The following is a 22,581-nucleotide window of genomic DNA, read 5'->3' on the forward strand; positions in this document are numbered from 1 at the left end:
TACAAAGCTACAGTCATCAAAACAGTATGGTACTGGCACAAAAATAGACATATAGATCAATGGAACAGGATAGAAAACCCAGAAATAAACCCACGCACCTATGGTCAATTAATCTATGGCAAAGGAAGCAAGACCATACAATGGAGGAAAGGCATTCTCTTCAATAAATGGTGCTGGGAAAACTGGACAGCTACATGTAAAAAAATGAAATTAGAACACTCCTTAACACCATATACAAAAATAAACTCAAAATGGATTAAAGATCTAAATGTGAGTTTCTATAAAACTCTTAGAGGAAAACTAAGGCAAAACACTCTCTGACATAAATTGCAGCAGTATCTTTTTCAAAAGACAACCCACAGAATGGGAGAAAATATTTGCAAACAACGTGAGCGACAAGGGATTAGTCTCCAAGATTTACAAATAGTTCATGTGGCTTAATATCATAAAAACAAACAACCCAATTGAAAAATGGGCAGAAGACCTAAATAGACATTTCTCCAAAGAAGACATACAGATGGCCAAGAAGCACATGAAAAGATGTTCAACGTCGCTAATTATTAGAGAAATGCAAATGAAAGCTACATTGAGATATCAACTCACACCAGTAAGAATGGTTATCATCAAAATAACCACAAACAGGACTTCCCTGGCGGTCCAGTGGTTAAGACTCTGCGCTCCTAATGTAGGGAGCACGGGTTTGATCCCTGGTCAGGGAACTAAGAGCCCACATGCCGTCTGGCATGGCCAAAAATAAATAAATAAAATCCACAAACAATAAATGCTGGAGAGGGTGTGGAGAGAAGTGAACCCTCCTATACTGTTGGTGGGAATGTAAATTGGTACAACCACTGTAGAGAACAGTATGGAGGTTCCTCAAAAAACTAAAAATAGAGCTACCATATGATCCTGCAATCCCACTCCTGGGCATATATCTGGAGAAAACTGTAATTCGAAAAGATACATGCACCCCAATGTTCACTGCAACACTGTTTACAATAGCTAAGACATGGAAGCAACCTAAATGTCCATCAACAGATGAATGGATAAAGAAGATGTGGCACATATATACAATGGAATACTCAAGCATTAACAAGAATGAAATAATGCTATCTGCAGCAACATGGATGGACCTGGAGATTATCATACTAAGTGAAGTAAGTCAGACAGAGAAAGACAAATACCATATGATACCACTTATACGTGGAATCTAAAAAAAAAAAAAACACAAATGAACTTATTTACAAAACAGAAACAGACTCACAGATTTAGAAAACAAACTTACGGTTACCAAAGGGGAAAGATTGGGGGGAGGGATAAATTGGGAGCTTGGGAATGACATATACACACTACTATATTTCAAATAGATAACTAGGGAATTCCCTGGCAGTCCAGTGGTTAGGATTCCGCGCTTCCACTGCAGGGGGCATGAATTTGATCCCTGGTTGGGGAACTAGACCCCTCATGCCATGCGGCCCATTGTCTGGATGTTCCACAGTTCATTTATCCATTCACTTACTGAAGGACATCTTGGTTACTTCCAAGTTTTGGCAATCATGAATAAAGCTGCTATAAACTTCCCTATACCAGTTTTTTTTAAAAAAATAGATAACCAACAAGGACCTACTGTAAAGCACAGGGAACTCTACTCAATATTCTGTAATAACCTAAATGGGAAAAGAATTTGAAAAAGAATAGATATATGTACATGTATAACTAAATCACTTTGCTGTACACCTGAAACTAACACAGCATTGTAAATCAACTATACTCCAATATAAAATAAAAATTAAGAAAATAAAAAATAGAATAGCCCCCAAAGGCTAAAGGAACAATTTGACCCCCCGCAAAAAATAACAACGTTGGATTGTGTATCTGTCTGTATGTGTATTATAATAAATGAATATTTATGGATCCATACACATATAAATGACATACACACATATAAATAAGGTAGGGACAACAGTTCCTTATAAAAGAATTCTTATTAGTAAATATAGAATAAGGAAGGTAAAAAAAATCATCATTAGCTAATCACAATTTTAATTGTTGCAGGCAACATCCACTAATGAATGTTAAAATCAGTGAATGAAAGTTTAATGAGAAACAAGATAGTCATGTAGCTTCAAAGTACCTCCCCAAATTTATTAACTCCAAAGAGAAAAACAGTAAATTTACAATGGAGAAATCTGACAGACATTACCTTAACCAAGTGATCAAGGCTAACATCACCAGTAATAGCACATATTGTATCCCTTGATGTGATGTGCTGAAGAGGGTACATCACCACTGAGGTATTCTTCCCTCCAAAATCTATCAATTGAATCTAATCATGAGAAAACATTAGATAAATCCAAACTGATGAATATCCTACAAAATACCTGACTTACTGCTAAACCCAAAGCTGTGCAGAATTTTTCCTATTTTCTAAGTTTTATAGCATTTTATATGTGGGTCTATAATTCATTTTGAGTTAATTTTTTATTAAGGGGTAAGGTCTGTGTCAGGGTTAATTATTTTTTTATCCTTTTGCATATGGACATTCAATTATTCCAGCATCATTTTTTGAAATGACTTATCCTTTCTCCATTGAACTGCCTTCGTGCTATACTGAAAAAAAATGAATTGACCATATACATATGAGTCTATTTCTGGAGTCTCTATTCTATTCCCTTGATCTATATATCTATTCTTTCACTAATAACATGCTGCTTTGATTATCATAGCTTTATATTAAGTCTTGAAATCAGGTAATGTGAATCCTACAACTTTTTTCCAGAATTGTATTGGCTATTTCTGTTCCTTTGTCTTTCCATAAAATTTTAGCATCAACTTGTTGATATCTACAAAAAAGACTTCTGGTATTTTGATTCGGATTGACTTAAATCTATAGCTCAAATTGGAAAGAACTGACACCTTAACAATATTGAGTGATCCAATACATGAATAAAAATCTATATGTGGTGGGGGAGGGATAAAGTGGGAGTTTGGGATTGGCATACACACACTACTATATTTAAAATAGATAACCAACAAGGATCTACTGTATAGCACAGGGAACTCTGCTCAATATTCTGTAATAACCTACATGGGAAAAGAATTTGAAAAAGAAGAGATACATGTATATGTATAACTGAATCACTTTGCTGTACACCTGAAACTAACACAACATTGTTAATCAACTATACTCCAGTATAAAATAAAAATTAAAAAAAAAATAGGGCTTCCCTGGTGGCGCAGTGGTTAAGAATCCACCTGCCAATGCAGGGGACATGGGTTCGAGCTCTGGTCTGGGAAGATCCCACATACCGTGGAGCCACTAAGCCCGTGTGCCGCAACTACTGAGCCTGCACTCCAGAGCCCACACGCCATAACTACTGAAGCCCACGCGCCTAGAGCCCATGCTCCGCAACGAGAAGCCACTGCAATGAGAAGCCCGCGCACTGCAAAGAAGAGTAGCCCCCACTCCCCACAACTAGAGAAAAGCCTGTGCACAGCAACGAAGACCCAACACAGCCAAAAAAAAAAAAAAATTAAGTGTAGTCTGTTGTGTTTTTACATGTGTATATACCTGCAAAAACATCAAGATAATGGACATATTCATCACCTGCAAAAGTTTCTTGGTGCCTTTTTGTATATAGCCTCCCTTCTATTCCTTATCCCCAAGCAAAAACTGATCTTTCTTTGTGACTATATATTAGTATAAATTTTTGGCAATTTTATATAAGTGGTATTTTGTTTGTTACATTTAGCATAATTATTTTGACATCCCTTTTTTGTTGTTGCTCTGTATTCCATTTTGTGGATGTACAAAAATATCTTTATCTATTTACTTTTTGATGGACATTTGAGTTATTTATAGTTTTTGTCCAGTGATAATAAAACTGCTTTGAATATTCACAAACAAAAAATCTATATGTGAAAACATAAATAAATATATTTAGGTATTTGAATTCTTTCATCATTCTTTCATAGTTCTCCACATAGATTCTGTAAATATTTTGTTACATTTATACCTAAGCATTTCACTTTTTGGGTAGCTATTGAAAATGGTATTGTTTTTAATTTTTTTTAACTTATATTTTATTGAATATAAATATTTAATATTTTCAAGACATGAACAGAATCTACATGTAACACAAATAACTGGAATACGAGGTTTTAGTTATGCAAAATGAAGAAATTCTAGAGAGATAATGTGCAGCAAGTCGACTATAGTTAACCATACTGTATCGAATACTTGAAATTTCCTAAGTAAGTCTTTTCAAAACTGTTTATATTTTTAAAATTTTTATTGGAGTATAGCTGATTTACAATGTTGTGTTAGTTTCAGGTGTACAGCAAAGTAAATCAGTTATACATACACATATAAGTATTTTTTTTAAAAGTTCAACTTCTAGGTGTTCATTGCCAGTATAGAAAAAATGACTGACTCTTTTTTTATTTTTTATTATTTTTAAAAAATTTTGGCCACACACTGCACGGCATGTGGGATCTTAGTTCCCCAACCAGGGATTGAACCCCTGCTCCCTGCATTGGAAGGGGGACTCTTAACCACTGGACCGCCAGGGAAGTCCCAAAGATGACTTACTTTTTCTTAAATTAAACAAAAAAATTTTTTTATTTAAAAAAAAATTTTTTTTTTTTTTGGCTGCATTGGGTCTTCATTACCGTGTGCGGGCTTTGTCTAGTTGCAGCGACTGGGGGATACTCTTCGCTGCAGTGCACGGGCTTCTCATTGCGGTGGATTCTCTTGTTGTAGAGCACGGGCTCAGCAGTTGCGGCGTGCAGGCCCTAGAGTGTGCGGGCTTCAGTAGTTGCTGCACACGGGCTCAGTAGTTGTGTCACACAGGCTCTAGGGTGCACGGGCTTTGGTAGTTGTGGCTTGTGGGCTCTAGAGTGCAGGCTCAGTAGTTGTGGTGCACGGGCTTAGTTGCTCCACAGCATGTGGGATCTTCCTGGACCAGGTATCAAACCCATGTCCCCTGCATTGCCAGGCAGATTCTTAACCACTGCACCACCAGGGAAGTCCATGACTGACTTTTGTATACTGATTTTGTACTCTGTGATCCTGCTAAAATTACTATTAGTTCCAAGAATTCTTTTTTTTTTTAAATGATTGATAGTTTCTTTAAATTTATTTATTTATGGCTGTGGTGGGTCTTCGCTTCTATGCGAGGGCCTTCTCCAGTCATGGCAAGCGGGCGCCACTCTTCATTGCGGTGCGCGGGCCTCTCACTATCGCAGCCTCTCTTGCTGCGGAGCACAGGCTCCAGACGCGCAGGCTCAGTAATTGCGGCTCATGGGCCCAGTTGCTCAGCGGCATGTGGGATCCTCCCAGACCAGGGCTCGAACCTGTGTCCCCTGCATTGGCAGGCAGATTCTCAACCACTGTGCCACCAGGGAAGCCCTCCAAGAATTCTTTTTGTAGGTTCTGTGGGATTTGATAGCCATGTCTAATAATACTAATTAATAAATTTCAGATTTGTCTGGAGAATGCAAATCTATTTAATTAACAATATTAGCAAAAAAGTTTCTCAGAAGAAAAAGGTGATGTCTCCTCCCCAACCTTAGAATTTACAATGAAAGAGATATCATTCTTACCTTATAAAACAACATAAAAATTCCGATGTGATAAAATGACAAATAGAGAATATTAACAAAGGCTTAGCTTTGTTACCCTGTCCAATACAGAGTACGTGAATATTTATAACTATAAGCACCTTACTATGTTTTCTAATATTATTAAAAATATGTCCTTGGAATTGTTGTTCCTATCATGGAATCTTGTAAGATACCTGGACTTCAGAGATTATTGCTAAAATCTATGAGAATAACTTCAAATCTCTAAAAAAGTATGAAATTCTGAATGACTATCTTGGTGATTTGCTATTCTAGTGACATCTCTATAATCTTTAAGGTGTAAATACGTATAAGGCTTGTCAAATCAGATGATGATTACTAGCATTTCCTTCTTACACACACAGAGGTTTAATTGACTAGTTGGAAGTCCTGGTCTCCTTTAAATTAATAAGTATGTTCCTTTCTGCATATTATTCATTAAGAGAACTGAGCAAGTGGGATGCAGCAAAAGCAATTCTAAGAGGGAAGTTTATAATGATAAATGCCTACATTAAGAAAAAAGAAAGATCCCAAATAATTAACCTAACTTTACACCTCAAGGAACTAGAGAAAGAACAAAGTAGGACTAAAGTAGCAGACAGAAGAGCAAAATATTATCAAAAGAGCAGAAATGAAATAGGCACTAGAAAGGAAAACAGAAAAAATATCAATGAGACTAAGAATTGGTTGTTAGAAAAGCTAAACCAAATTGAGAAACCTGTAGCTACACTCAACAAGAGAGGACTCAAACAAAATTATAAATGAAAGAGGAGACATTACAACTGATATCAAAGATAAGAGACTATTATGAACAATTATACAGAAACAACTGTATAACCTAGAAGAAATAAATCCTAGAAATATACACCTACCCATACTAAATCATGAAGAAATAGGAAATGTGAATAGACCACTAACAAGTAAGGAGATTGAATCAGTTATCAAAAACTTCCCAATACTGGGACTTCCCTGGTGGCACAGTGGTTAAGACTCCACACTCCCAATGCAGGGGGCCCAGGTTCAATCCCTGGTCTGGGAACTAGATCCCACATGCATGCCACAACTAAAAGCTCACATGCCATAACTAAGGAGACCGTGTGCCACAACTAAGGAGCCCGTGTGCCACAACTAAGGAGCCAGCAAGCCACAACTAAGGAGCCCACCTGCCACAACTCAGGAGCCCACATGCCACAACTAAGAAGCCAGCGAACCTCAACTAAGGAGCCCACCTGCCACAACTAAAACCCAATGCAACCAAATAAATAAATAAATAAATAATTTTAAAAAAACAAAACACTTCCCAGTACTGAAAAGCTCAGGATCAGATGGTTTCAGCAGTGAATTCCACCAAACATTTATAGAAGAGTTAATGTCATGCCTTCTCAAACCCTTCCAAAAATGGAAAAGGAAGGGACACTTCTGAACTCATTTTACAAGGCCAGCATTACTCTGAGACCAAAGCCAGATAAGGACACTACAAGAAAAGAAAACGACAGGCCAATATCCTTGATGAATATAAATGCAAATATTCTAAACAAAATACTAATAAGCCCAATTCAACAGTACATTAAGAGGATCACAGTGGGATTGATCAAGTGGGATTTATCCCTGGAATGCAAGAATAAACCCCTGGGATGCAAATCAATAAATGTGGTATACCACATTAATAGACTGAAGGATAAAAATCATAGGATCACCTTATTAGATGCAGAAAAAGCATTGACAAAATTAAAATTCCTTTCATGATAAGAACTCTCAAAAAACTGGGTATAGAAGGAATGTATCTCAAAATAATAAAGGCCATATACAACAAACTCACAGCCAATATCATACTCAGTAGTGAAAGGTTGAAAGCTTTTCCTCTAAGATCAGGAAAAATGTAAGGGTGCCCTCTCTCACCAATCCTATTCAACATAGTACTGTAAGTGCTAGAGCAATCAGGCAAGAAAAATAAATAAAAAGTATCCTAATCAAAAAGGAAGAAGTAAAATTTGTCTGTTGATGACATGAACTTACATGTAGAAAATCCTAAAGACTCCACCAAAAAACTGATAGAACTAATACACAGATTGAGTAAAACTGCAGAATATAAAACCAACATACAAAAATCAGTTGTATTTCTATACAATAACACTGAAATATCTGAAAAAGAAATAAAACAATTCCATTTAAAATAGCATCAAAAACAAGAAAATACTTAGGAATAAATTTTACCAAGGAAATGAGAGATCTGTACAGTGAAAACTATGACACTGATGAAAGAAACTGAAGAAGACACAAATTAATGAAAGATATTCTGCGTTCATGGATCAGAAGAATTAATATTGTTAAAATGTCCATACTACCCAAAGCTATCTATAGATTCAATGCAATCCCTATCAAAATTCCACTGGCATTTTCACAGAAATAGAAAAAACAATTCTAAAATAGGTATGGAACCACAAAAGACCTTGAATAGCTAAAACAATCTTGAAAAAGAAGAAAAAGCTGGAGACATCACATGTCCTGATTTCAAACTATATTACATAGCTAGTCAAAACAGTTTAATGCTGACATAAAAACAGACACATAGACCAATAGAATAGAATTAAGAGCTCTGAAATAAACTCACAAATATTCAGTCAACTGATAGTTGACAAAGGAGCCAAAAATACTCAATAGGGAAAGGATAGCCCCCTCAATAAATGGTGCTGGGAAAACTGGATATATTCACATGCAAGAAGATGAAACTGGACCCATATCTTACACCACTAACAAAAATTAAGTCTCTAATTCATTGAATTAGAGACTTAAATGTAAGACCTGAAAACATAAAACTACTAGGAGAAAACACTGGGAAAACTGGTCTTGGCAATGATACACACACACACACACACACACACACACACATATACATATATGCACACATACATATAGGCTACACTGCACAGCTTGCAGGATCTTAGTTCCCCAACCAGGAATCAAATCCGGGCCCCTGGCAGTGGAAGTGGGGAGTCCTAACCAGTGGACCACCAGGGAATTCCCTTGGCAATGATATTTTGGACATGACACCAAAAGCACAGGCCACAGCAGAAAAAATAAACAAGTAGGACTCCATCAGACTAAAAAACTTCTGCACAGCAAAAGAAACAATCAACAAAATAAAAAGGCAGGCTTCAGAGTGGAAGAAAATATTTGCAAACCATACATGTGATAAGGGATTAATAACTCAAACATATAAGAAACACATACAACTCAAGAGAAAAAAATCTGATTAAAAAATGGGCAGAAGGGACTTCCCTTCCAGTGGTTAAGACTCTGTGCTTCCACTGCAGGGGGCACGGGTTCAATCCCTGGTTGGGGAACTAAGATTCCCACATGCTGCACAGCACAGCCAAAAGATAAATCAATAAAAGGCAGAAGATCTGAATAGACATTTTCCCAAAGACATACAAACGGTCAACAGGTATGTGAAAAGATGCTTGACATCATTAATCAGGGAAATGCAAATCAAAACCACAGTGAGATATCACCTCACACCTGTTAGAATGTCTATCCCTAGGAAGACAAGATAACAAGTGTTGTCAAGGATGTGGAGAAAAGGATGCCCTTGTACACTGCTGGTAGAAATGTAAATTGGTGCAGCCATTATAGAAAACTGTATGGCAGTTCCTCAAAAACTTAGAAATAGAACAATCATATGATCCAGCAATCCCACTTCTGGGTATATACAGAAAGGAAATGAAATCACTGTCTCAAAGAGATTTACTTGTACCCCCACGTTCACTGCAGCATTATTTTTTTAAATTAAGAAGTTGAATATTTTATTATTAAACTGTTTCTTATTTTCCTGCAAGGCTGTTGCTTCACTGTATAGAAACAGCACCAGCAAACACAGTATACTGCAAAATTAAGATAGTAATGTTCTTCACTGGACGCTATACAACTAACAAACTTTTCTCCACTGCCACTTATTTCCAGTGGGAATATTGATTGAGTATTTCCAGTGGGAATATTGATTGAGTATTTTGACCCAAATCCAGGGATGGCTGTAAGCAACTTACAGTATTATACAAGGTTAAGATAACAATGTTATCCTTGAATTACATAATTTTTATAACTAGTTTTACCACAGGTAATTTCAGGAATTCTGAATATTATAACTGGAGACTAGCCTAAAAATTATAGGGTGTTGTGAAAAAGATGCAGTGTTTATCTGAAGTCATTAGGCAGTTAAGGGGTATTTTCTTCAGGCAACATTCTTGCAAGTAGTTTCTTTTGCTAAAAGGTTCTTTTGAAAAATCTATCCACCATTAATTTAAGACAACTATGCTAGATTAAGTTGTTTCAAACTAGTTTATTTAGGGGTTCCATTTTCACTCCTCCATAGATTTTATGTATTTCTCATATGCTTCTTCACTCATTAGTTCATCTAGTTCTGAAGGGTTACTGAGTGTCATCTTGATCAGCCAACCATCTTCATAACAAGATTTGTTGACAAGTCCTGGATTTTCTGCTACAGCTTCATTAATTTCAGTTACTTCTCCTGATAGAGGAGAATAGTTCACTAGCAGCTTTCACACTTTCCAAAGCACCAAATTCCTTGTTTGTTCAATTTTGTCCCTACTTCCGGCAGACTACAGTAAACAACATCTCCCAAAGCTTCCTGTGCAAAATTGCTGATTCCCACTGTTCCAACACCTTTTTCTATTACCCATTCATGTTTGTCTGTGAATTTACGATCCGACAGCAGAGCGGGTCCGGTGCGCAGCGCCCGGATGGCGCCCGCCCGCAGTCCCCAGGCCCGCGGCGGGCAGGGCGCGTTGGGCGCAGAGATGGCGCGTTGGGCGCAGAGATGGCGCGCAGGCTGTAGACCGCGGCCCGCACGCTCCGCGCCGCTCGCAGTGCCATGTTCGCAGGGGTGCTCACTGCAGCATTATTTACAATAGCCAAAACATGCAACCAGCCTGTGTGTCCACTAATAAATGGATAAAGAAAATGGGTTAAATGTACATGTGATATGTGCATACAACACATTTTCTTTATATATAGATATAGATAAACACACACAATGGAATATTAGCCAAAAAAAAAAAAGGAAATCCTGTCATTTGGGACAACATGAATGAACCTTGAAAGCATTACAGTAAGTGACGTAAGTCAGAAAAAGACAAATACTGTATGATCTCACTTATATGTGGAGTCTAAGAAAACCAAACTCGTTGAAACAAAAAGTGGACGGAGTTTGCCAGGTGCTAGGGCACTGGGGAAACGGGAAGACGTTGGTTAAAGGGTACAGACTTCCAGTTAGAAGATCTAACTGGGGATCTAATGTCCAGCTTGGTGACTATAGTTAACAATTCTGTATTGTACACTTGAAAGTTGCTAAGAGAGTAGATCTTAAACGTTCTCACCACACATATACGCACAGAGCTAACTATGTAGTAATCATTTCACCATGTATACATTTACCAAATCTTCACACTGTACACCATAAACTTACACAATGTTATATGTCAAGTATATCTCAATAAATGAGGGGGGAGGGAATCAAGGATTCAGTTGTTTCCTGGAATCACATAAAGGAAGGTAAATAGCATAGAGTTAAATGCCACTCTACATGACTTTAGCATTTGCTTCATTTTCTTACCTACAAGTGCCAAGAAATTTAAGTTCACACTGTCATTGTTCCTGATCTGCAGAAAGCTGAGGGGGAATGACCCAGAATTACCACATTATAACAGGCAATGTTTTCTGAGCTTTTAGTATGTGCCAGGGGCTATTCTAAGGACTTTACACTACTAACTCATCTAACCCTCATAATAATGCTACATGGTAGGTATTTTCCAGTTAAGAAACTATGGCACAGCCACCTTGGAAGACAGTTTGGTGGTTTTTAACAAAACTAAACATACTCTTTCTTGCCGTACAACCCAGCAATAAAGATCTTTGGTATTTACCTTAAGTAGATGAAAACATGTTCACACAAAAACCTGCACACAGATGTTTACAGCAGCTTTATTATAATTGCCAAAACTCAGAAGCAACCAAGATGACTTTCAGTAGGTGAATGGATAAACTGTGGTCCCTCCAGACAATGGACTATTATTCAGTGCTAAAAAAGAAATAAGCCATCAAGCCATGAAAACACATGAAGGAGACTTAAATGCACAGTACTAAGTGAAAGAAGCTGATCTGAAGAGGTTACATACTGTCTGCTTCCAACTATAAGACATTCTGGAAAAAGGAAATCCATGGAGACAATAAAAAGATCAGTGTTTGTGGGGGGTGGGTGGAGATGAATCAGCAGAGAACAGAGGATTCTTCGGGTAATGAAAATACTCTATGAGGTTGGAATGATGGATATAAGTCATTATACATTTGTCCCAAACCACAGAATGTACAACACTAAGGTACAACAGTAAGGTAAATTATGGACTTTGGGTGACTATGATGTGTTGATGTAGGTTCATCCTTGGTTAAAAAAAAAAAAAAAAAAAAAAAAAGTACCACTCTGGTGGGGGTTGTTAATAATGGGGTAAGCTATGTATGTATTGGGATGGGGGATATACAGGGAATGTCAGTACTTTCCTCTCAATTTTGTTGTAAACCTAAAACTGCTCTTAAAAAAAATAGTCTTTACAAAATATTTTGGAAAAAAAGAAAGAAACTATGGCAAGGAGAGGTTGAATAAACTACCCAAGCAGCTCACACACCTAGCAAGTGTTAGAGCTAGGATTTTAACCCAGGTATTAGACCCACACTCTTAGCCATTATACCATACTGCTCACACATCACACAAAAATGTGGCCTGAAACAAAGTTATGCTGACAAACCAGGAAGTAGACCTGACCAGTACAAAAAATACCATTAGGTATTCTGGAGTAGAGTGGTGGTGGGATCTCCACCCTAGTTGAAACAGGCCTCTCAAACCACCAATTACATTCCTACTCTTAAAAGTTTCACAAAGCAAAGTCCTTGTCACTGACTGAAATCAGTCAAACCATCTCCTGCCCTATTTGCTTTTGATCTCAAGCCTTTGTAGAAGGTTAAGAATATCCACTGTGTGATTCCAAGCAGGTACATTCTCTTCATTAATAAATCACTGTCTAAAATAATAGTCTATTATCCTCCAGAGTTGCATTTCTACAGCCTAAGAATGCTTAATAAAAGAGTCAACAGGAAGAATTAAATCATTTGCAAAATGTAAATAATTAACCAGAAGGACATTTGGGTGCACTGGGGAATGGGATCTATCCCCAGGAACTGTGACTTTCCCTGTGGAAGGAAGACTTAAGGGTAAGTCAATGAAAATGTTTCAGGAGGACACCAGATGTTTCCACATACTGAAAAACGAAATGCATTTCATGGAACAAAGAGGAAGCACAAACTCACCTTGAATTTGATTTTTTGATGTGCAGCAGCAATTCTCTCCTTCTCACATGACTTTTGTGGAGAATGGCAGTAGCCAGGGAAAGGGGTGCCTGAGATATCTGATCTTTTTTGAAGATTGGTCAAAACCCAGTCTCCACTACCATCTCTGCCCCTCACTTTCACATGCACGCAAAGAAAGTAGAAGACTAGAATGTCTGGGTTCACAGCTCTGGATACGCTGCAGTTCTGACACTGCAGCTGGTCACCCCTGAGGCCGTTCATTGCCTTCGTTTCTCCGGAAGTGTCCTATGGGTCCTTCTGAGATAGGCTGGGACCTGGGACCCTCTACCAGAGTGCTTGTACCTGGATAGACATCTCCTTGAGCAACGGAATACAATGAAACTATAAGGGACTAAAAATAACTGCACACACACACAGCTGGGGCAATTATGAACAATAGGATACAAAAAGCCACAAACCAACTGCCGTTTCTGAGGGGCTGGGAGCAAAAGCATGGTACACAGCACCACCAAGGGGGTGGGCTGACCACCTAGGCTACGCCTCCTGCCCAACCCATGGATCTTCTCCCATTGTTACCCCATATAAGGACCCAAGCAGCTCCTGTTAGGGAGTGAGCAAGGGTGCCTGTTCCTTGTCTTTGCTCCCTTGTGCTGCAGCACGAGCCCCAATGATTTGACCTCCTCTTTACTGCGCTCCTCCTCATTAGGGAGGACACCCACACCCTTTCTCTCCGGGTACGTATCTCTGTCTTGCTTCTGTCTTAAATAAACAAACTGTTTCTCCGTGTGCTCTCCCACTTGTTGTGTTGTGTCTCTAACAATAAACTCTGTACCTGTTTTTACAGTTTTTGCCTCCTTGAGAAATTCATTTTTCAAATGAGGCAAGAGCCAAGGGAACTTTGCTTCTAGCCCCTAGCCTTTGGTGGTCTAGCAGCTAGGATTCCTGGTTTTCATCTGGGCTACCCAGGTCCAATTCCTGGGCAGGGAACTAAAATCTCACTTCAAGCCACTGCTCACTGCTGTCCTTCTGAGATCAAGACCAGAACGGCTACACCATGCTAGTTTATCAAGGGGCAACACCTGCCCCAGTGATGGTTGTTAACCAAAGGGGCAGTGAGGGACACACTCTTCTACTGGTTTCCCTGGAAACCAATGAGCCCACCTGACATCAATTCCCCTATAATTAGTAACCTCCTCCTCCTCCTCCTCCCCCCAGAGGAAGACTACTGCCTGTGTCCTGCCTGATGTCTGCCATACACAGTGGGGTATCACCCCAGGGCCTTTGCTTCAGAGCTGAAAGATTCCCTATCCAATAAACCCTTGATGTCTCTACCGCTGTCTCCATGCTCTTTCTTGCAACCCGCTACTGGGCAACTACAAGGCTTGCAGCCTAACACGAGGTCAACCCGCACCAACCTGGTGGAACCCTGGGGAGAAACATAGAGCGGCAGAAGACTCTAGGCCCCAAATGCCCTAAACCCTCTGCTTCCCATGCGCAGTCGGGTCTCCAGAGTGCCGCCTGTCCCCTCCCAAACATAGGTGTCCGAGAAAAGCTGCGGCTGCACGGGTTCCCATCTCACCACACTCCAATGGAACAGGCACAGGAGAACAGCTCTTTCCCAGGGCTGTGACGCTGGGGTTCTGGGAAGTGCCTGTCTCTGTCAGACGCAAGTCCCACGCCTCCTCCAAGCGTGTAGGAGGCGGTGAAAGGCTGAGGAGGCGCCAGGAAACCTCAGACCCGTGAAAATGAACCCTCGAATAACAGGTTGAGACTGATTCCGGCCTGCTACCCTGCGGGAAGTGTCTTGGCCTCTGGCTTTTTTTTCATTGGTTATCGGCTCCGCGACCCGCCCCTCCCGGAGATTGCGGGGAATTCTCCGCACAGTCACTAGTGCGCAGGCGCAAAGAGGAGTGCGTGTGCTCCCTTGCTTCTTCTATAGGGAGCAGATGGGTTTGGAACGGGGCGGTAAAACCTGCCAGGCGCCAGGATTCCGGAGCCGGCTGGATGCCAGTGTGCCTGAGTGTGTAATCTGGTCAGGGTTGTTTCTGTGCATGGGGCTGTTCTTGCGTGTAATTATTTGCATGGGGTACTGCGATGACTCCGCAGAGAATGGACGATTATGCCCAGCTCTGAAGCCGGAAGTCTGCGCGTTTGGTTAGTGAAGTGCGTGAGATTGTGTGTATCCGTGAATGTGGCTGTGCTCCACCGTGTATTATTTCTGGAATGGTTTTGATAGGCCAACGCCTCTGGTTATGGTTTTCCACAGGGTCTGTGCTTGTGCATCGCTGTTTCTGTGTATGAGGCTGGATGTGTGGCATTTTGATTAATTACATGGTGGTTAGGTGTGCCTTCAGAATTATGACTGGCAATTAATTAAGTAAAATAATTTCAGGCATAAATACTGGGGGGAAAAGGAGACAAAATTATCTCCTTTATTATGATAGGATCATAATAATGTATTTCTGGACCCATACCAAAATGTAGAAACGAGGACTACATAGTAACATGAAGGGGAGTAAAAATTATATATTTGTATAGGAGCCCAATAACGTCCTTAGTCACTCTTAGGTAATAAAAAATTCCTTTTACCACTGTTCGTTAAAAGATAAGTCTCGGGCTTCCCTGGTGGCACAGTTGTTAAGAATCCACCTGCCAATGCAGGCGACCTGGGTTCGAGCCCTGGTCCGGGAAGATCCCACGTGCTGCGTAGCAACTAAGCCCGTGTGCCACAACTACTGAGCCCACGTGCCACAACCACTGAAGCTCACGAGGCTAGAGCCTGAGCTCTGCAACAAGAGAAGCCACTGCAATGAGAAGCCCATGCACCGCAATAAACAGTAGCCTCCACTCGCCGCAACTAGAGAAAGACGTGCACAGCAACGAAGACCCAGTGCAGCCAAAAATAAATAAATAAATTTATTTTAAAAAATCAGTCTCATTTTAGTGGTTAAAATAATTTAAATGTCCTGTTTAATGATCAAAACTTCAGACCTCATTTAAAACAAGACCCTCCCACCCTCAGTCCTCTCCCTTTACCACTTCCAAATATGACTATATCACAGTTATTGGTTAAAGCAGTATTTGGTAATTATATACTGATAATATATCTTTGTGCTTCAGAGCCAAGTATATTTTTTACACAATTTTTTTTATTGTGGATTTAGCTGACTTGGTTTATATGTATATGTACTTCTTGCTCCTATTGCTACCCTTTTCTAAATGTTCCCCCCACCCCTCCAAAGTGTCAAGCTCTAAGCAATGATTCTTCCAAATGTTCAGACTTATCTGATACGTTTTCTCCCCCTTGCCGAATCTCGTTCACAGCCATCATCTTGTAGCTCCAGTCTGGACTGCAGGGTTTCTGTAAGACTTACCTTCTCCCTTTTCCAGAATTGAATTCCTATGTTCCAAGTCTTGTTAATTTTGTATGTTTTTCATTTTTGCTGATTGCCTCTCTCCAACAACTTCGTTCAAATGCATGGCTTTGAGGTAAATGTTTAAGTTCTTACTGTCTGAAAATACCTTTACTGCAATCTCACTTATTGCCTGTGGTGAGAATTCTACTATAAATTAGAATTTGAAGGCATAACTTCAGATAAAATCTTACAGTAGCTAATGTTGCTTTTGGAAAGACTTGTCATCTGTTTTCTATTTCTTTGTGCGTAATCTGTGTTCCCAACCCTCCTGGAATGTTTAGGGTGATATATATCACACAATGTACTAAAATTTTGTAATTTTGTTCCTTGGTGTGGATCTTTAAAATTTTTTTTTAATTTATTTTTGGTTGTGTTGGGTCTTAGTTGCAACATGCAGGATCTTTCCATGCAGCGTATGTGCTTCTCTCTAGTTGTGGCATGTGGGCTCCAGAGCATGTGGGCTCTCTAGCTGAGGTGCCTGGGCTCAGTAGTTGTGGCATGCGGGCTTAGTTGCCCCTCAGCCTGTGGGATCTTAGTTCGCTGACCAGGGATCGAACCAGCGTCCTGCTGTATTGGAAGGCGGATTCTTTACCACTGGATCACCAGGGAAATCCCTCTTTAAAATTTTTTAATGCTGGGTGTCAGGTGGATATTTTCATTCTAGAGACTCATGTACTTCTAGGCTGGAAAATTTTTGTGTATTTTCTTTCTTTCTTTCCTTCTTCCCTCTCTCTCACTGGAATTATTTGATAGAACTTACATGGCTTAAGCTTCTAAATGTTTTCCTCCTATTTTCTCTATCTTTTTACTCAACTCTAGGAATTTTATCTTCTACTTCTATTTAATTTTTAATAATTCATATTTTTAATTTCCTAGAACTCTCTCATGTTTTTTTTCTATATAGTATACTGTTCTTTAGGAATGCAATATCTTCTCTGATATTTATGAAATTATATATTAATGTTATATATAGTATATATATTATATTCATTATATTTGATTCATAATTATATGAATAATATATAATTATATTATGCATGTGATAGGTATGACATTCAATTATTTAAATATTATTTATTTAAAATTTTCTTAGCTACATGTATTATCTTTGTTATGACCAAATTCCCTTTTCCTGTTTGAATTGTTCTCTGTCTTTCATTTTAGGTACTTTTCTCAACCATGTGGTAATCCTTACTTTCAGTCATGAGTTAGAGCCTGCCGACTGATGGATTTCAGAAGCAATCTTTTCTCTGGGACACCCACAGAATTCTATTCTCTTTGCTCTTTAGTTTCTCCTTAGAGGACTCCTCCAGTTTCCTGCCTGTGAAGGTTATGTGTTGAGTTGCTGGTGACTGGGACCAGGATAGGGAAAGAAGCTTAAGAAGATTTCAGACTGTGGTTATTACTCATTCTAACTGTGTCTGTCTGCCCTTCTTTGTGCATCCTCTACATCGTCTCAAAATCAATTTATCCAGAGATCAAATGTATTTTATTAGACAAGGGAGCAAAATTAACTGGAGAGGGGGAAGAGCAGGGTAATGAGTTTGTGTATAAATTTTCAACCAGTCCTCTACTTCCAGATCCATACCTAACCACGGTCCTTTTCTGTGGAACCTGGGCCTTTCAGGGGATTTGTAAATTGCTTAATTTATCTCACTCATAAGCTCTCTCATACCAGAGTTCCTTGAATTTTCTTATTTGTTGTAGTTTTGTCTTCACATTTGTTTTTGTTGTCATTGTTATTTTCATCTCATTTTGGATAGTGATGGGAAATAAATGTATGTGACCTACTCACTGTATGTAAGCAAAAGTCTACCCTTGCTCTTTTCAAATGACAAGATTTTGGTCATTTTTTAAAAAACTAGTTTTTGTTGTACAGTTGACCCTTGAAATACACGGGGGTTGGGGCCCTGACCCTCTGTGCAGTTGAAAATCTGTGTATAACTTTACAGTTGGTCTTCCATATTCACATCCTAGGTCCCACATCTGAGGATTCAACCAACTGCAAATAATGTAGTACTATAACATGTATTTATTGAAAAAAATCCATGTATAAGTGGACCTGCACAGTTCAAATCTGTGTTGTTCAAGGTCAACTGTATTTTTTTTTAATATTCTATGTCATTATTTTCTAGTTTTATCTTCATCAAGTTCTCCTGAATACATTCTCTGGGTTTATATTCTTGCTTCTTGTATTCCTTTAATTCTTTGGGTTGTGTCAGAGAATTCCTTGGCTTGAATTCAGTAATACAATTGTTCAGCTATTTCATATTTTCATCCTGTTTCATTTTGAGCCTATTTATTAACTTAGAATTCCACACACAAGCATATATATATATGAACATAAGTACAGTTGAATGAATGAAAATAAATTCTGTAGACCTACCACTCAGCTTAAGAAAAAGTTATTATCAATTCCTTTGAAGTGTCCTAAATATTTATTTATTTATTTATTTAGGCTGCTCTGGGTTTTAGTTGCGGCATGTGGGATCTTCGTTGCCACGTGCATGATCTTTAGTAGTGGCATGTGGGATCTTTTAGTTGTGGCATGCGGACTTCTTAGTTGCGGCATGCAGACTCAGTTGCAGCATGCAGTCTCTTAGTGTGGCATGCATGCAGTATCTATTTCCCCAACGATTGATCGAACCTGGGCCCCCTGCATTGGGAACTCAAAGTCTTACCCACTGGAGCACCAGGGAAGTCCCTGAAGTGTCCTAGATGCTCCTCCCCCATCACATTCCTCCCCCTTTGCCCATAAAGTTAACCATCACCTGAATTTAGTCATTCCCCTGGTTTTCTTCATAGATTTGCCATGTAAGTACATATCCCCAAATAACATATTGTTTAGATTTGCATGTGTTTTGAAATTTAGTGAAATTACATTCTATGTATTGTCACTTAAAAAAAAAAACTCAACATTATGTTCTGGGAATTTGTTCATTTTCTCAATGTTGGGCAGCACTCTACTGTGTACATCTGCCAAATTTTATTATATAGCCTCTTGAAGGATATTTGAGTTGTTTCCAGATTTTTCCATCCTATTTCAAGTGGTGCTGTTTTGAACATTTCTGTAGGCCTTTAAAAGTCTGTGTAAGAATAACTCTAAAGTATAATAGTTACAGGTGGACTTGCTTTGTTCTAGGGCATGTGCTTCCCAGCTTCTCCAGGTGATGTCAAAGAGTTTCCAGAATCATTTTAATTGACACTAACTGCCACATAGTTGAGAGTTGTTCCACATCCTTGACAACACTTGTAACACTTTAAAACTTGTTTTGCCAGTCAGCTACTGAGATAATATCTCATTGTGAGAGAATTTTTAGAATTCTACTCTGAAGGCAAAGATTGACAGAAATAAAAAGGAGAAAAAGATAAAGCCACTTTAATAAATAAATGATTTTAACACACAAGTCCTGTTAACTCATATATAAGTAGTCCCAAAACAATCAGTAACAATATGAGAATGACACAATTAGCCAGCTTAACAAATACAGAATACAACACCTAGCAATGACAATATATATTCTTTTCAAGTGAACATGGATCATTTAGCAAAATAGTCTATACACTGGGCCATAAAGCAGATTTAATACATTTCATAGGATTGAAATCATGTACAGTATGTTGTGTGGTCACAATGGAATTAAACTAAAAATCAACAACAATAACAAAACAAAATATTGAAAAATTCCCAAGTTATCTGAACTTAAGCAATATAATTCTATAAAATCAATGGGTCAAATAATAAGGCAGAATAGAAATTTTAAAATATTTTGACCTTAATAATAATAATAAAAAAAACACTTGGGCTTTTTCAACCATCTTGGACCCTGTGGAGGTGTGTGGAGCTCCCGCAGCTGAACTTCGGGGGCAAATAAGTGGGGGCCTGTTGGGAACAGGACTTCTAAAATGACAAATATATCTGGAAGGCTGTGGTCCAAGGCCATTTTTGCTGGCTATCAGTGGGGTCTATGGAACCAGAGGGAGCACACAGCTCTCCTGAAAGTTGAAGGTATATATGCTAAAGATGAAACTGAATTTTATCTAGGCAAGAGATGTACTTATATGTACAAAGCAAAGAACAACACAGTAACTCCTGATGGAAAACCTCACAAACAGAGTAATTTGGGGAAAGATAATGCGTGTTCATGGAAACAGTGGCATGGTTCATGCCAAATTCCAAAGCAATCTTCTTGCTAAGGCCATTGGACACAGAATCCGTGTGATGCTGTACCTTTCAAGGATTTAAACTTATTGAAAAGTAAATAAATAAAAGTGTAGGATTTGTTCTCTTGTAAAAAAAAAAAACCCACTTGGGTTTTAGTAAAAGCAGTAATTTGAGGCATGTTTCTAGCTCTAAATGCATATATCACTAAGTAAAAAATATTGAATATGAATGGTATAAGCCTCCACTGTAAGAAACTAAAAGAAAAAACATCAATTTAAACCCAAAGAAAGTATTTAAAAAGAAGTAATAAAGGTAAGTTTGATATCACTAAAATAGAAAGCAAAGTAGTAATCGAGAAAATAAACTAAGCCAAAAACCAGTTCTTTGAAAGTTTAACAAAATTGATAAGCCTTAGCAAGACTGACCAAGAAAGAGGAAAATAACCCTACAAATATCAGGTATGGAAAAAGATTTTATAGGTTTTGAAGGATAAATAAGAAGGCATTAGGGACAACTTTATACCAATAAATTTGACTACTTCAAATAATGGAAAATTCCTTTAAAAATATTACTTACCAAAATGACATGAGAAAAAATATAAAATTTGAGTAATTCTGTTAAGAAAAATAAATGTTTAATTATAAATTTCCCCACAAGGAAAACTCTACTCCTGGACATTTTCACTGGTGAATTCTTCCAAATATTTGATGGAATACAAAATATGAATCATGTACAAATTCATAAAAACTCTCAACAAAAGTGGTATAGAAGAAAATTGCCTTTTATCAATCTGATAAAGAGCATCTTTAAATAACCTACAGATAACATACTTGCTGGATTCTTCAAGAGAGCAAAACAAGGAAATCTACTACCAATACTCACATTCAACATCATACTGGAGGCCCAAGCTAGTGCAATAAACAGGAAAGAAGGAAAAGGTATAAAGATTGGAAAAGAAGAAATATAGCAATATTTGCAGATGACATAATTTGTATGTAGAAAATTCAAAAGAATTATAAAAGTATTTGAATAAATAAATGTAGCATGATCACTGGATATGTGACTATAAAAACATAAATTGTGTCCATGTATACTAGCTTCGAGTAATTAAACAGTAAAATTTTAAAACAAAAGTATTTACCATAGCAAACAAAAACACAAAAGTAACAAAAAGGCACAAAAATCTTCAACAAAATACTAACAAACTGAATCCAGTAGCAAATTTTTTTAAAAAAATTATACACCATGACCAAATGGGATTTATGCCAGGAATGTAAGGTTGGTTTAACATGCAAAAATCAGGGACTTCCCTGGTGGCACAGTGGTTAAGAATCTGCCTGCCAACACAGGGGACACAGGTTCGATCCCTGTTCCAGAAAGATCCCATATGCCTTGGAGCAACTAAGCCCGTGCGCCACAACTACTGAGACTGTGCTCTAGAGCCCACAGCCACACCTACTGAAGCCCGCATGCCCTAGAGCCCGTGCCGCAGCTACTGAAGCCTGTGCACTGCAACTACTGAGCACGTGTGCTGCAACTACTGAAGCCCGCGCACCTAGAGCCCATGCTCCACAATAAGATAAGCCACTGCAATGAGAAGCCTGTGCACCACAACAAAGAGTAGCCCCTGCTCGCCGCAACTAGAGAAAGCCCACACACAGCAATGAAGACCCAGTGCAGCCAAAAAAACCCAAGAAAACAAAAAAAAAATGCAAAAATTAATCAATATAATACATCATATTAATAAAGGACAGAAAGCACATGATCATCTCATAGACATAGGAAAAACATTTAACAATATCTGTTATCCATTCATGATATCATAGAGGAAAACATCCTCAACCTAATAAAGAATAGAGGAAAACTTCCTCAACCTAATAAAGGGCATCTATGAAAAATCACAGCTAACATCATAATTAATGGAGAAAGACTGAATGTTTTCCCCCAAGATATGTGGCATATCTGTACAATAGAATAGTATTCAGCAATAAAGAGTAATAAAAT

The 22,581-nt window shown here is 38.4% G+C and overlaps 1 long non-coding RNA gene and 2 pseudogenes across 3 annotated transcripts in view; 1 reads left to right on the forward strand and 2 right to left on the reverse strand.

Moving 5' to 3' along the window:
• Positions 1-13,046, reverse strand: part of LOC309649416 — a 64,996-nt gene extending 51,950 nt beyond the window's left edge. Inside the window, exon 1 of the long non-coding RNA XR_014257099.1 lies at positions 12,997-13,046. This is a non-coding gene — a long non-coding RNA (uncharacterized lncRNA). The remainder of the gene's footprint in view (positions 1-12,996) is intronic.
• On the reverse strand, positions 9,623-13,003 carry LOC309649402 (glycine cleavage system H protein, mitochondrial pseudogene; annotated as a pseudogene). The gene has a single exon. The product of its transcript is annotated as a glycine cleavage system H protein, mitochondrial pseudogene (transcript).
• Positions 13,047-15,049: 2,003 nt separating the features above from the next.
• Positions 15,050-20,688, forward strand: LOC309649410 (large ribosomal subunit protein eL33 pseudogene; annotated as a pseudogene). The gene has a single exon. The product of its transcript is annotated as a large ribosomal subunit protein eL33 pseudogene (transcript).
• The last annotated feature ends 1,893 nt before the right edge of the window (positions 20,689-22,581 follow it).

This window comes from Balaenoptera physalus (genome assembly GCF_965194825.1).
Source record: "Balaenoptera physalus genome assembly, chromosome: 19".
In the NCBI taxonomy this organism is placed as follows: Eukaryota; Metazoa; Chordata; class Mammalia; order Artiodactyla; family Balaenopteridae; genus Balaenoptera; species Balaenoptera physalus.